We start from the raw sequence: 14,748 nt of genomic DNA on the forward strand, positions 1-14,748 counted from the left end.
ATGAACTGGGAAGCTGACTGTAAAGACCCAGACACACAAAGCCAGCCTAAAAAAAACTAGGGATGCTGGAAGCTTCTGCTGCATTGCCTCATGTTGCCTGCATCTCGACTCAAAAGTTGCACATGAACACACAAACTGGCAGATGCAGAAGGATACCGAGAGCATAATATCGAAACATGGAAGACAGGCATAATAAAACAAATGATATCAGAATGGCACGTTTGATAATTATGAATTTTGAGTGTCTAAATATGTTGTTGTCCATATACTTTTGGCCACATTTCTAGCTCAGAGACCTTGTATTTTCTTCTACCTGAGGAGAGGCTGTAGAAATACAGACTTTCTCTGCACAGATTAATAAAATCTAATCATGAAAGCTTTTGACTTTGAGGCAATTTGTTTACTTGTCCTGCCACCTCCTGCACATCAGACCGAGCTCTCTCCCTATTACACTGTCAGTCATCTTGATGAGCTTCCTTCTTCACCGCGGCATCTAGCCTGAGGCAAAGGCAACCATCATGGCATAGAGAAAACAGATGGCGAACACGGACTGTGTGCAATAAACTAAAATCCACACTTATGTTTTTATGTATCTGAACGAGCCTTGTCTGCTGCATATTTAACATCAGTGTGTTTCTTAAACCCAGCTCATGCATACAACACTCGCCTACAGCAAAACATCGCAAACATCTCTGAAGAGCCAATTTGTGGCAAATGGGACAAAGATGAATAATGTAATAATGTAGAATGAATTCATTTTCCTGTTCATTTAGTTATTTATCTCAAAGTTGGATATAGCTGGTTAAGATAAGGGATGCATGCAATATGAACACATACAGCTGTTCTTTCATTTTTCAGTCATGTTGGTATTTCAAATAATCTTGGCAATTCAAAATAAATAAATAAATAAATAAATAAAATAAAAAAACAATTTTTAGCTTTTCAGCTCTTCAGACATGAAGTATCAACCACAGTCCTCAATAAATCAGTCCTTTTTTCTTAAATAAATCACAGTCCCTGTGTAAATTCCAGTCTCTGTTTTTTGGGGTGGCTCGCCACAACTACTGAGGTCCCGTTCTACCTTTACAGACACAGGAAGAATCCCCAACAGAAGAAGATACGGAAAGAAAAAGACCCGGCCTATAAAGGCCAAAAACAGGGTTACTGTGTTGTTCCCATAAACAAAATATACGTTTAAATTTAAATAAATACATATAAACACACAATTTTGTGCATATACTTTGTAACACAGCATCTTAATAATTACTTTAACCACTTTTTACTGTAAATTCAATGAACTGAATACATTTCACAGTATTAACATGAAGCAAAACAGCTGAACATTTCTTTCCCTCTTTTATCTTTTTTTCCTACTGCCACTCACTCAAAAAAACACAGAATGAGGGCAAATGTAAACAAAACACTGCAATATAAAACATTTTTTCAACCACCACATTCATGGAAATAATGCCTCATTGATCCATATTAACATTAGCAGAAGCAGCACATTTCACTCAATTTATCAGACTAACTTCAGTAAAAGTTACTCACCAGAGGCTCACAGTTCATATACACACACACACTCCAGGCACAGGGCACAATACACAGGATCCCGCTTTTTAAGAGACAGGGACATGGGAGTTCAGTAAGGTGTAACCTCTACAATTTAGCAATGGATGTGGCTAACGACTGGAGTTAGCGCCGAATGCTAATCAACACAACTCACCTTCTCCTCCGCTTCTGTTGTGAAACACACGGTCCGCTCATCTACCCACGGCAACAAGGGGAGGCTCCACTCTCTGCTCTGACAATAAAAGTGACTTAGACTCAAAATATCTGGCCCTCTCAGACAAAAATCGGCATAGTCCACAGCAGGAAGTTAGCACACACCGCTGCCTTGGAGAAAAAACCGGAAGCACCCAGGCAGGTACGCCCTGGTGGCGTCTGATTGGTTAACACTATCACGCGATCTCCTCATGTCACCCGAATCTTTTACACTTTCAGAAAGGCACATTCACCACACTTAAAATGAAATAAAATACTCTTTTAAAAACAAATAAATGAAGTTGTGTGTGTTGATCTTTTCAATCTATTTATTAACATGTTTATGATTTTTTTTTTCATTTTATGCAAGACTGTAACTTATCTGTCACAGGAAAAAAATATGAATTTATTAATTTATTGGTCTAATTAATCAACTGGTGAACTGGATTGTTAATAAGGCCTAGTAACCTGGGTTACACCATGGTCTTGCAAGTTTTCATCAACTAAACTTGAGTTAATGTTATTAAAAGTAATCTTCCAGCAAGTGTAATGTTTCATCTCTCAGCATTTGGAAGCCTCCTGATATTAAACCACGGTATTATTAAAAAAATCATATTTCGCATTAACATAACATATTCTGCAGTCTAGTCTGAATGATTAGAAAATGAAAACCATGTTAAATCGGCAGCTTGATTTCCACAAAGAAAGATGAAAGTATATCTTAAATGTTCACCTGTTAACATCACAAGGAGCAAATTGCCACTATTGATCCTTCAAATAAAAATACAAAAAACCCAATAACAATTTTACAAAATCACCTCAGGACATGTCGGATGCCTTTTTAGGGCTAGTGCTCCCTGGAGAGGTGAAAAGGACCGGGTATAAGTCAGCAGTGTTGACCCTGACTCCCCTCTGGTGGGGACACACGTGAATGTTTCCGTGCTCTTTGGGGTAGCTTTTGGCATCCAGATCTTATGTCGAAATCTCTGCAAAAGTGACAGTATTTGATTGGCTGCACCATCATACAGCTCCTATATGTACCCTGTGCTCGACTTGTATTCTGGAAGGTCTGTTCTGATTGGCTGGCTACAGTGATGCAAGTTTTAGTAAGGTGCATGCATGTGATTGAAAGAGCATATTACCCATAGACTCCAGTGGAGGGCTCTGCCTGTGCAGGTTACGATGTTGTAACGTTTTTCTTTGTTTTATGCTGTTTTTTCATTAAGACTTCTCCTAATAGTTAGTGACTCTTTTTTTTTTTTTACATCCTTGCAAGTATGGATAATTTGATCCAGCTCTTATTATATGCCGCAAGTGTATAATAACCGGTTTAGGTAGCTGAGTATTGCCTCATAGTTTAAAATGATATAATAAGATCATATTTCCTCTTAATGTCCAGATGGCTATTCTGCCTCTTTGTAAGGAGGATGTATTAGCAGTGGTGTCGAGGAGCCGCTGAGCTGCTTCTTCACCGTCTGCATCGCAGGTGGGATGGGTGAGGGGAGTCGTCCATTCTGAACTAATCTTCGTCCACTGGGATCCTCCTCAGGTCTGTGCTCAGCTCTAAGAATTGAACTTTGTGTGAATATCTAATGAGCTGTTCAGAACTGGCGCTTACAAACCTGCATACTGGAACTCTGCTGGTTTACCTAGAGGTGGTGGATGAGGAATCATGAAGATGCTGTTCTAATATAGGGATGGTAGGGTATATAAGGACCTATTTTCCTCTTTCTTATGTCCTTTCATATATATACTGTTAGATGCTCATATTCATTGTGGCCATTTTTTAAAAAAAAAATGGAGGAATTCTGCTAGGAATAAATGAAACCCCACAGTCAATGCTATATCCAGATCTCTTAATTCATCTATGAGTGCAGAAATGCCAAGATTCGGTAGACCCAGAAACACTAACCAATCAGAGCAGAGCGAGATTTTTCAGAATGAGGAGCTTAAAGAGACAAGTGCTCAAATGTGCCCTCTTAGACAGGTGGTGAATACAGGGGTTTCAGCACAGAACATGAAGAAAAAAAGTTTTTGTGAACATTAAAGTGTGAAATCGTGTTTTAGTCGAAACCCAAAAAACAAGTACATCTCAGCATGATGGGCTGAGCACATACACACAAATTCAGTCCATGCATTATATGTTTAATCCTAAATACGGTTCCAATAACTAACCATTGCTGCCGTGAAGACACATGAAACGAGTCAGACTCATCTCCCCTGTGTCTACTCTGCTGTACCTGTTGGATTACATTCTTCAGTACCTGCTCTTTGCCAAATCCGTGTTGTGGAGTTTCCGCGCTGCACAATTAATCATGCGTTAATTGCAACTCTGGTTTTGCCTTTCAGAATCAATTAAGCTTGATCAAGTTAGATGCTGATGTTTTGCATTTGGCATGCCTGTTCCAGTGCATCAAATCAAGCGCTCCCTTTACACAAGTGAACCGTCTCACCAATCATAGGTGATTAACTGGTCTCATGCCTCCCAAACACGGCTGTGGCTTCAGGCGAGAACATTTTCACTACAAAGGGAACCTGCAAGTGGAATGGAGCTGTATTTGCTATGCTGGGTGAAATCCTTTTTATTTGATGGCATGCTGTGTTGGCACTGCTTTATTATTGTATAGTCAGATCTTATTTGGTCTAACGTTCAAGAGATTTTACATCAACAACATGTATATGTTTGAAGTTTAGTGTTGTGTGTAAATATGTAAAGTCAGATTGTACATCATATATTGTACATGCATGTATTGGGGAATTTAAGGCATTTTCTGTCAGTTACAATACAAATAAATCATTTTAGTAGGATAGTTCTTGTCCTTTAGTCCTTGTATGGCTCATAGAAAATTGACTTTATACATTAAAAAATATAAATGAAATGCATAAATACATGAATAAATGTTATTTCTTTGTAGATTTTGGCAAATCCTGAAAAATCCTTAATCCAAGGGCAATTATTAAAGAGTTTCTTCATGGCTGATTTTTTTTTTTTTTTTTTAATACCCAACAACTTCTCCTGTTCCTTTTTATTTTTTTTCCTCTTTCTTTGTTAATATTGTAGTAAGATGTGACAACCAGCTTTCATGGACCACCAGAGAGCCTCGGTACACCACACTGAATGAAAAAGGCCAAGATGTCTCTGAGGGTTAGCAATATAGACAGTCCTAAATTCCAAAGTTTCAGAATATGCTCATTTAAACTTTCAAACTTTTCAAATTTTTAAGAGGACTATAGGAACACGACCTCAGGGAGGTTGCACTGTAGCTGTGGTAAGTTCCAAAACTTTCGCTCTTGTATTTAATGTTGGTACATGAGGAAACAATGTGGATAATTTTTCATAATTGCTAAAGAATCATAAATATGCAATTTGCATTGTACCTTTTTGTAAACCACAATGTATTTACATTTTTTATATCAAGCATATCAGTGGTTTTAAAGTGACATAATATCTGAGATGACCTTGTCCTTGGCAGGTGGAAAGGATGTTGGATGGCGTGCCAGCTAGGTGAGACAGCTGCCAAGCTGCAGAGCAGACCCCCGAGAGACCAACGAAACACCACCACCAGCTGTTTTTTGGCAACCCTTTGTGCCATTTCCAGCAGTGTTTGTGACACTGAACCTGGGTGTTTTTCACCAAGACTTTAAAGTGTCACCAAACATGGGTATTTGAAGCCAAACCATGATCTTTTTCCTCACGAAAACCAAGTGCTTTTTGTTACTCAGTCTGACCACACCTTCTCCACAGTGTTGCTGAGAAATGTAAAGTTTCAAATATCTGCTGCAAAATAATGTGCAAATTCAAAATGTACTGAACAAGACTAGTGGACTTCTGGTGTGCAACTGGATAGGATGAGGAGGATGTGTGCAATACTGACTGTCAGTCACATTCAGATGACCGGAAGAGTTGCAGAAAGAGACACTAAGACTGAGGTTGCAGGTATAGGAGACTGCAGCTTTTTATATAATATAATAGGTTCAAAGTAATCAGCTGTTGAGGAGCAGCTGAGGCAGCACAGTTTGGTTCTCCACGTATACTGACCAGGAAATTTCCTTAAAGAGCAGGAGAGACAAGACTGGTAGCTTGGCTTTGTGTGAACTGCAACTTATAGGATCAGCGGTTCTCAATCAGAGGTGATTTAGTGCAGGTGTGTCCCTGCTGCACCTGGGGCGGGACAGGGCCAAGACAGAGCTGGGACTTGTGTGCATGTAAAATGTCATTTCACAGCAAGTTTTACTTCTGTCAGCTCTATCACCCTTAACATGAAATCAAAGTATATTTTAATGCATGAAAATTATATTTCATGACTGTATATGCATGGGAGCGAGTGCATGCATGCTTACATATTCTTTAAGAGAGACATTCACTTGACCATTTAAACATCCAAAAAACATGCTCTGATCTATGTTTTACCTTTAAACGAACACTACCAGCTGCACAGATGCACTCTGGAGAAACGTATTTCACAGCTAATCACACTTAAAGCTCTGATCCTCATGACCAGACTTAGATTTTAAACTGCTCAGCCGAAAGAAAGCTTTTTTAGAAGTGCTGTATTTCTTCATATGTGAGAAGATGTCGGGCTCTCCTCGCTATACACCATACACAGTTCGCTTCCCTTGGGGACAGCAATGCATAACAAAGGGAGTGTGTGTGGTAAATTTATGAGGCAGCCAACCTGGCTGTGCCTGCGAGGCACGGTGCAGATGACTTTCCTGTGCTCCTGTGGGGAATTGCTCTGACAGGGGCAGCAGAGGGATGCTGAATGGTGCACAAACAACCAGCTAGAGGAAGAGAAACTGAGAGCAGGAGTATGTCACACTGCACTGTGGGGCCATTAAAATTACTTAATTTATGATTGACAGTTGTCTTTCTTAGAGCCAAAAAACAACAACTATCAATCATTAAGGATTTATTTTCTTTTTTTAAATTAATGTTATCATTATTGCCACCTGTTGCAACCTTTTGTTTCGGAATGAGAATTTTTTTATTTTAATTTTATTTCTTTTAATTATTGGGATTTTGGCTGTGCATGCTTCTGGGTAAGATGTACATTTTTGGTCCAACATTTCTAATAAAAAGAACTTAAGCAACTCTTTATTGTATTTCCTTATATCACAAGGTAGCTGTACCTAAAAACACAAAATGGATAAAGAACGGAAAGAGCACTGGTGTCACATCCCTCTAGAGTCTGCGGGCATCACGCTTCACCTCTTCACGACCTGTCACATTGCAGAATTAGAGAGTGCTGACCTTTGTTTTGACACCAGCAATAAGAGAAGTGACAGGAGAGACGAAGAGGTGAGGAGACAAAAATATCTCTGTTCTGTCATATAACAGAACACACACACACACACACACACATACACACAGTATCTTTAATTTTGAGATTATGACAAATGTCAACTGTCAGATTTGACACATAACTAGTCTTTTAACCCTTTGGCTGATGAGTGAAGTCACAGTTAAATGCTTAGTGATGAGTTGCAAATTTCTTCAGCCCAGGTTACTTTTTTCTTATCACCACATGATTAGCATTCATTTAAATTAAATTCCAAGTCTATTAAATTATGAATTCATTGGTTTACTAGAAGGGCACTTAGATAGCACAGACCTCCGCCAAGGACAAATGCCCTTTCTTGCAATTCCAAAGTTGCAATAGCTGACATTCAGAACACTAATATAACAGCAAAGTACTATTTGCTGTGTAAAAACATTGTAGAGTAATGGCATCCTAAGCAGAGAATGAAGTCACACTTCTTCTTCATGTTGTAGTCTGAGCTTCTGTGTTCTTCGTCTTGGTAGCCAGGCTGGCTGCAGATGCTTGTTAGCACTGGTGTTAGTCTAATGTGATTACGCTCTCATAATGGCTAGATCTGTAGGCACTGTTTGCATTGTTAGCAGTGTGCTAATAGCCCATGCCACTTCTGTCAGCCATCGCCATATTTGCTTGTAAGTTTTGAGGTGAGAGCCATGTGCAAGCAATCTTAGCCCAGACCTCGAATGTTGTCTGTAGCAAGTTTAACAAAAGTAAAATAAAAACATTTGTGTGTCTGCCCGGTGATAAAGATCTGCTCCAAAATTTCCTTCACCAAGTTTCACGAAAATTTGGCCAGTAATTTTTCCAGAAACCTGCTGACAAACAGAACCGAAAACATAACCCCCTCAGAATCAGGATCATTCATATAGTTTAGGTGTCAGAAAACCTTTCCGATGAGTTGATCTAACACATGACACAGTCTTGTTTGTCACTCAGACTGTTTAAACTAAACATAAAAAAAATCTATTTTCCGAGTACAGTAGGTGGTGTTACTATTAAATTACTTTTTTGAGTGATAATAGAATAAAAGTCAGCACGTCCTGATCTAGACGTGCGTACAGGTGTGAATGTGTCTCTTTTCTTCAAAAAGCTGCACATCACATCTTCTTTGAGAAGAACATTAGGCAGCTGCTGGGTAAACACATCCTGTTGGAGCATGAATCTTTTGAACACAGTGTATGAGTCAGGCTGACTTCAATCAAAGTATGATTTTCCATCTCTGAACAATTCAAAAAGATCCAGTAATAGTTCGGAAAATTGCAAAATTCAGCCTTGATTTAAAAGAATGAAGATCTGCGGCAGACCTGCAGTTTTCAGAGCTTGTTTCAGATATGTGGTGCATAACAGAGCACTACTTATTTATGTTTATTTTACTCTGCGGACACAAAGCAGAGGAGTCCCAGACTTCCTGAGAGCGAGATGAGAGCGCAGAATGCAGCAGAAGATCCAACATGTATTTTGGCCCAAATCATTCAGTGCTTTATAAAACAACAGTAGTATTTAAAAAGTTTTTCTCTTATGGACAGGGAGCCAGGATAAGACGTCGGGACTGGAGTGATGTGAACCACTTTCTATATCTTAGTGAGGACTTGAAAAGCAGCTTTTTAAAAATCCTGCCTAATTTTTTCAGGAGACCTGTAAAGACACCTTTATAGTGGTGAAGTCTATTGAAAATAAATGCAGCTTTTTCCAAATTCTGTTGGGACATAAGTCCTTTAATTGATCTATTTTTAAGGTGACTACATGGCTACATCAATATTTCTGGCTTGGTCCATAATATTCAATACTGCAGACTGATGCTGAGTGCCAATTTTTTATCATTCCTCCTGGCTTCAAAACTTCAAAAATTCTGGTTCAGGTTTTTCAACAGTTTTACTTAAAATTGGAAAGTTTGAAAAAGGCTTAATGTTAATTAGCGACATGACTAGATTGATCTTTTTTAAGAGTGGCTTGATCACTGTCATTTTCAGGGCCTGTGGGAGGACACCTGCTAGAAAAAAACCTGTTTACAATTTGTAAAAGATCTGAGGCCATGCAATTTGAAATATTTTTGAAAAAGTCTGTTGGGAGAATATCAAGGCAGCAGGAGGAAGAAATTTTAGATGTGGTATAATGTCTTCCAGATTTTAATGGTTGATCGAATAAAATTATCCCGATGAAACCCTTTTTCCAAACCACCTTGCATGAGGATGTTTGATGAGTCCCATAAGACTTGTAACTGAAGACTCAAAAGCTGGATAGATTGTTTACAATCTAACGTTCCTGTGGGAATCAGCCCACTTTTAGAGGCCAAAATGTAAAGTTAATTGGGATTGATAGAAAAAAAGTTTTTCAACAAGAATTTGTTCTGAAATCGTGACAAAAAGCTTTAACTTCTTTGTTTTCCACCCATCCATCCATCTGTCTTCCTGCAGGTTCAGGTCCGCAGTCACAGCTGGGTAAGCAAACATCCCCAGATGTCCGTTTCTCCTGCTGTTTCCTCCAGGTGCAGGAACAAGGAAGGTGCTCCCAGACCAGATGGGAGATGTAGTCCCTCCAGCTCACCCAGACTTGAGGGTCTGCCTGAGGTTTTCTCTCATGTGTTTTTGCATGGTGTTCTAAAGGGAGACTCTCTGGTGGCATCCTCACTGTTTGATGATTCCTTATTAAACTATTTAGCACAGACAGAAACAGATGCTGTTGAATGGTGGTGACGCACAAATTGTTTTCCAAAAACATGTACAGAAGTATTTAGTAACTTTTAAAGCCATCCTGTTTAACATCCAGACATTCTTTTTGTTTCTTAAAGCCATTTCTGCCACCTGCAACATTTGTGTTGTATGTTCTCTTTTGGGAATGTCTTCTTATTTTGGACATGCACTATGAATCCACAGAGTGCATGCTGAACATGTTTCATCAATATGGTATTTTATAGAGGTAATATGTAAAATATGTCATATTTGATTGGCACTCTTTCTTTCTGTATGTCAACCTATAAGTGATTAAAATGCTTCCAGTCCTTCTGTGTTTCCATCATGTTATTTTCTGATGAATTGCTTGATTATAATCTAGTTCTAGATCTAGTCTAGTTTAATTGCATTTTGCAAAAACAACAACAACAACAACAACAACAACAACAACAACAAAACATGTTAATTTCTTCACACAGTCTCTGTCAGCTCTGAACTTTAGTCTGGCTCCAAGCAGTAATACTCTAAGTGGTAATGATATAAAAAAAAACCCCACAAACACAAAAACACTAATAGACCTGTATTAAACTTTTAGGATTATATCCAACATTCTATGATATATTTTCCAAGGTTCAGTTCTTCAGCATATTGTTTAGCAGGAACTGCTTCTGGCTGTCTGTACCTATTTACAAAATGCAAAAGAGTGAAACAGAGAAATAATAAAATAAAAAACATTTGTTTTTGCAAACATGCTGTACACAGATTGGATTTGAGAATAGATATTTAAGGTCGGACTGTTTTTCTCCTCCCCAGTGTGTTGAGTCTTGTGTAATCTTCAGAACTGTCTTTTTTAACAAGGATGTGGTGAATGTCTTCCTAAAGACAGACATGACCCTTGAAGGGGCTGTTATCCGTTCTATGAGCCTGTGTACGTTTGTGCATGTGTCAGTGTGTGAGAGAGCTTGCATGCACACACACACACTCAGGTGTGTTTTTGGCTGTCCCTTCCATTGACTCTGTGCCAATGTTGCCGCTTGGCTGAACATTAAATCTAGTGAAGGGCTGAGTTTATTTTCTTTGCTTTGAAAGGCCATATTTATCGTTTTCAATTATCTCACATCCATAAAAGCTGACCCCTGCTCTCTGCTGCGCTGTCTGAACCACTGGAGAGGGAAAAAGACCAAATGGAAGTCCAAACTGTGCTCTGTATGTTAGAGATTTTCAGATTTGTGTGTCTGTCTTTTTATCCGGCGTGCACTCATCGATGTGAACAAACATGCATTTGCGCCCTTGAATGAACTGAGTGTTATCTAATGCCTCCTAAGACCTTGAAATCCAAACACACCATCATCGCTCTCTGAAAGTACACCCCGCTTTCTCCGCGTGATAGTAACATCAACACACTTCTGATGTTAATAGTAAATTAATAACAGCCTTGATGTTAAACTCTCATTATCCTGTCATGAGATGTGCTGTTGGCTTGGGGGCACCCAGCCGACGACGGCTCCCTTTGAACGCAGAGTGTAGCAGCCTAACCCCCCCCCCCGTTAGCCGTTTCAAAGCAACTGCTGCAATGGACAGAAAATGATGCCATCTGCATGAGTGTGTGACTCCCACCCACTCTCAGCGCCGAACATAATCTCCTTTTTATGTTGATTGTCTACACTTGTGATTATGAAGTCGAACACTGTGTGTGTACGTGCACCTGCGTCCATGTCTGCTAGCTTTTTTGTTTTTTTGCAATTGCAGAGGAATGGCAGTGAGTGCATGTAGATAAAACCAGCAGCTTGTTTGGCAGAGCACGACAGAGTACACATTTGGAGAAATGTATCGTAGCCCATTTAACAAAATCACAGGGTGGAGAGGCCGACCATTACACACATAGTACTTATTGTTAAGTTGTTAGCAAATGTAGCTGCAGTGCTTTGGAGCTCATTGAGTACCTGGGTAATATTATCACTCCTAATGGCTGTGTGGCTTGGACACTCATTGAGTCCACCAATAACACATATGGTCATATCACTATACAATTTTAATCATAATAGAAATGAAACCAACAGCAGAAGTTAACCGCTTGAACTCTAGGCTTGTTGTTTTACTCACATTATTTACAGGTTTATGGTGCACTGCATGACCATATATTGAGTGGCAGTGTTCAAAATACCATGACAATTAGGGAGGTCATTGTTGTATAGTAAAACAGAATAGACAAACATCAGCCATTAGCAGGGGTGTTGTATTGGGGGGTCGATTGGATTGGATTGGATTTTCAAGGGGCCCATTGTAAGGAAACCCTTGGGAAGCATGTGATGGAAAGTTTGGTTTTATTTGCACTTTTCAATTTCTAAATAATTTTGTATAATAATAGTGGAAGCCCTCTATGGTCCCTCTCACACCTTAAAGTAAAAAAACATGCCTTTGATCAGAAAAATCAGGGATCAAAAAAAAAGAAAAAAGACAAATGAAAAGAACAAAAGGAGAGAGAAAGAACGCAAACTGGCTTAAAAAAAATTTCCTTCATCACAAGTTTCGAAAAAATTTTACTCTTAAAAAGTACGTTATCCATACTCGTTTCATCCAAGTATCTGGCTCAAGCCTAATAAATAAATTATATCATGCACCTATGGCAATATGTCTGCAGGTCAGTGCCCTGCTGTAATCTCTTTTGGCCATCACTGACATTAAATTGACTGTTTACATTCAGCTGACGTTGAGAGATAAGTGTGCACTGCAATCCAAACTTTTTGCCCTCTGAGGCACCTTTCCGATCCCTGAAGTGTTCTCCCGTGTGCCCTCACAGGTGGGCAAACCCAGTGATTTGGTGAGGTTTTCAATTCAAGGCCCCTCTGTCATCTGGCCAAAAGTGCTGGTCCAGCAGTTTTAGCATCTGGATTACTCTCAGGCGAGTGTTCGGTGAGGTAGACCGCAGCTGAATCCTAAAACTTTGCGGTGTCTGTCTAACCCTGGCACCATCAGCTGTGTGCCTTGGACCAGCCTGGATTAATCACACTTCGCAACTCTTTCTAAATAACTTTCCCGCTTAAGCCTTTATTTCTGCCAGTAACTTGATTGCTGGTTTCTACTTTCCATGTTCAACAAACAGAGTTGCATCTCTTGTGGAGTCCTTGCAGAGACAAGCTCCTAAACTCTCAAAGGACATCTTTTATCAAAGCAAAATCTTCTACAAACCCAGAGTTTGGTAGATTATAAGGACTTTAACAGACCTTTGTATTTGTGTCTGGAGAGTTCTTGAGGCCAGTTTAAAGTGATGCACCAGTGTGGGAAAATCTTTTCAAAAATCCCTCACTGCACTCAGTAGCTGGGAACCTTTCTGACGGTTGAGACTTCACCAATGCTGTGAGATTTGTGAGCAAAACTTTATTTAGGTGTAAAATGGAAAAAAAAAGAAAGAAGCAAAATCTTATATATATTAATAACTATCAGTCCATGTTTGTTGTCCATAAAACCATAGTTAAAGTCAGTCCATACAGTTACATGCACAGTTAAATCAAGATACAGTTTCTAGCTTGATTGGGCCATTTAGGTGACTGGTCTACTGTCTTTGTCCCATCAACTTGCACTGGGAGAGAATCGATTTATTGACGGAGGTAAACGTCTGAATCCACTACGCCAGGTGGAGCTATGTCCCCTTTTAGCTAGTTGCTATTGGACCTTCTGCTCGTTGACCTATTATGTCACATACCAAACAAGTTAGCAAGCAGCAAATGGGTTGCATGTGGAACGGTGAAAACATGGGGAACTTTTCGGCACTGTACATTTTATACATGCTCTGCCCTTTACTTTCTTTTTTACCTTTGTCTTACCTTATCCTTCTTTTGATTTCTTCGCCGTTCTTCTCGATTTATGCTATTTGACTTTCGGGTTATAGCGGGTTAATTTGATTTTTTCTGACATCATATAAATGTATGAACTGAGTTAAAACTCACAGTGAGGTAAGGGTGTACATTTGATGAAGTTATGAGCACTTATGAATCTATAATTCATGGATATTCATGGGTAGACATTGGGCAATCCCTGGTAAGAGCAAGTCACACTGATTCCAACAGTATGGTCAGTGTTTGATGGGGGAATATTTAAGGACAGAATTACACATCTCTGCTCCCTCTGCTGCCAGTTTAGCTCATTACCCATTAGAAGCAGGAAATGGACACCATAGTCAAACTGGCCATCTGGAGCACCATGAGTTTTCCCAGTAGGCCGCTTGACAAATGGGCTGATGCAACTCAAAATATACATATAAAAATAACCAAGTGGTGTGTGGCTGAGGGGCTCAGGCGAGTGGGCTGTTGGCCCAGTGTGGTTGGGTAATACATCTGTCAGCCTCTCTCTCCCAGCCAATTATTTTTGGTTGAGTCTTTTTGGACCCTACCCCCATCCCCATCTCTCCTAAGAGGTGACATTTGGAGAACTCATGGAGTGGAGCAAGATGGACAAATGCAGAGAAAAAAGAAACATCAAGGTAGTGCTGAAAAGCTGAGAGATAAGAGATTGAAGTCCCTTGAGGCTGATGCGGCCAAATGTTTTAAAAGAACTAATTATTCATTTGGCGCTGTTGCCAGTAAATCCCCACAGCCTGGTGAGTCAGCACTGGCAGCAGTAAGGAGAGAGCAGAGAGTACAACCCAGTGAGCCCAGCAATACCAGTTCAACTGTTAGTCAAGGCTCTGCAGCTGAAGCGGTTAGACAGAAGTGAATAAGGATGAGATAAGAGAGATTTGGGTTTGTCTAGCTGGATATTTAGCTATATTGGGGGACTTCTCTTGAATTTTTTTATAAAGCTGATGTGCTCTTCAGTGTCACCTTTCATGAACTGGCCAATCACAGCCTGGATGGAATGAGACATTAAACAAAGGTTGACATGCTGTAGCAAAAAATTATCAATAATTTCCTAAGAAGCTCTACACAATCTCAAAAGGGCATCTATAATTCAGAAGTGGTCACATAGCACTCAACATGAAGTCTGCTGATTGGTGGTTA

General features: G+C 39.6%; 1 long non-coding RNA gene across 1 annotated transcript in view; it reads right to left on the bottom strand.

Moving 5' to 3' along the window:
• Nucleotides 1-1,907, bottom strand: part of LOC148187630 (uncharacterized) — a 33,664-nt gene extending 31,757 nt beyond the window's left edge. Inside the window, exon 1 of the long non-coding RNA XR_015778418.1 lies at nt 1,727-1,907. This is a non-coding gene — a long non-coding RNA (uncharacterized LOC148187630). The remainder of the gene's footprint in view (nt 1-1,726) is intronic.
• Nucleotides 1,908-14,748: the final 12,841 nt, after the last annotated feature.

The sequence above is a fragment of the Plectropomus leopardus genome, chromosome 13 (assembly GCF_026936395.1).
Source record: "Plectropomus leopardus strain MGB_pleo_1.0 chromosome 13, ASM2693639v1, whole genome shotgun sequence".
Lineage (NCBI taxonomy): Eukaryota > Metazoa > Chordata > Actinopteri > Perciformes > Serranidae > Plectropomus > Plectropomus leopardus.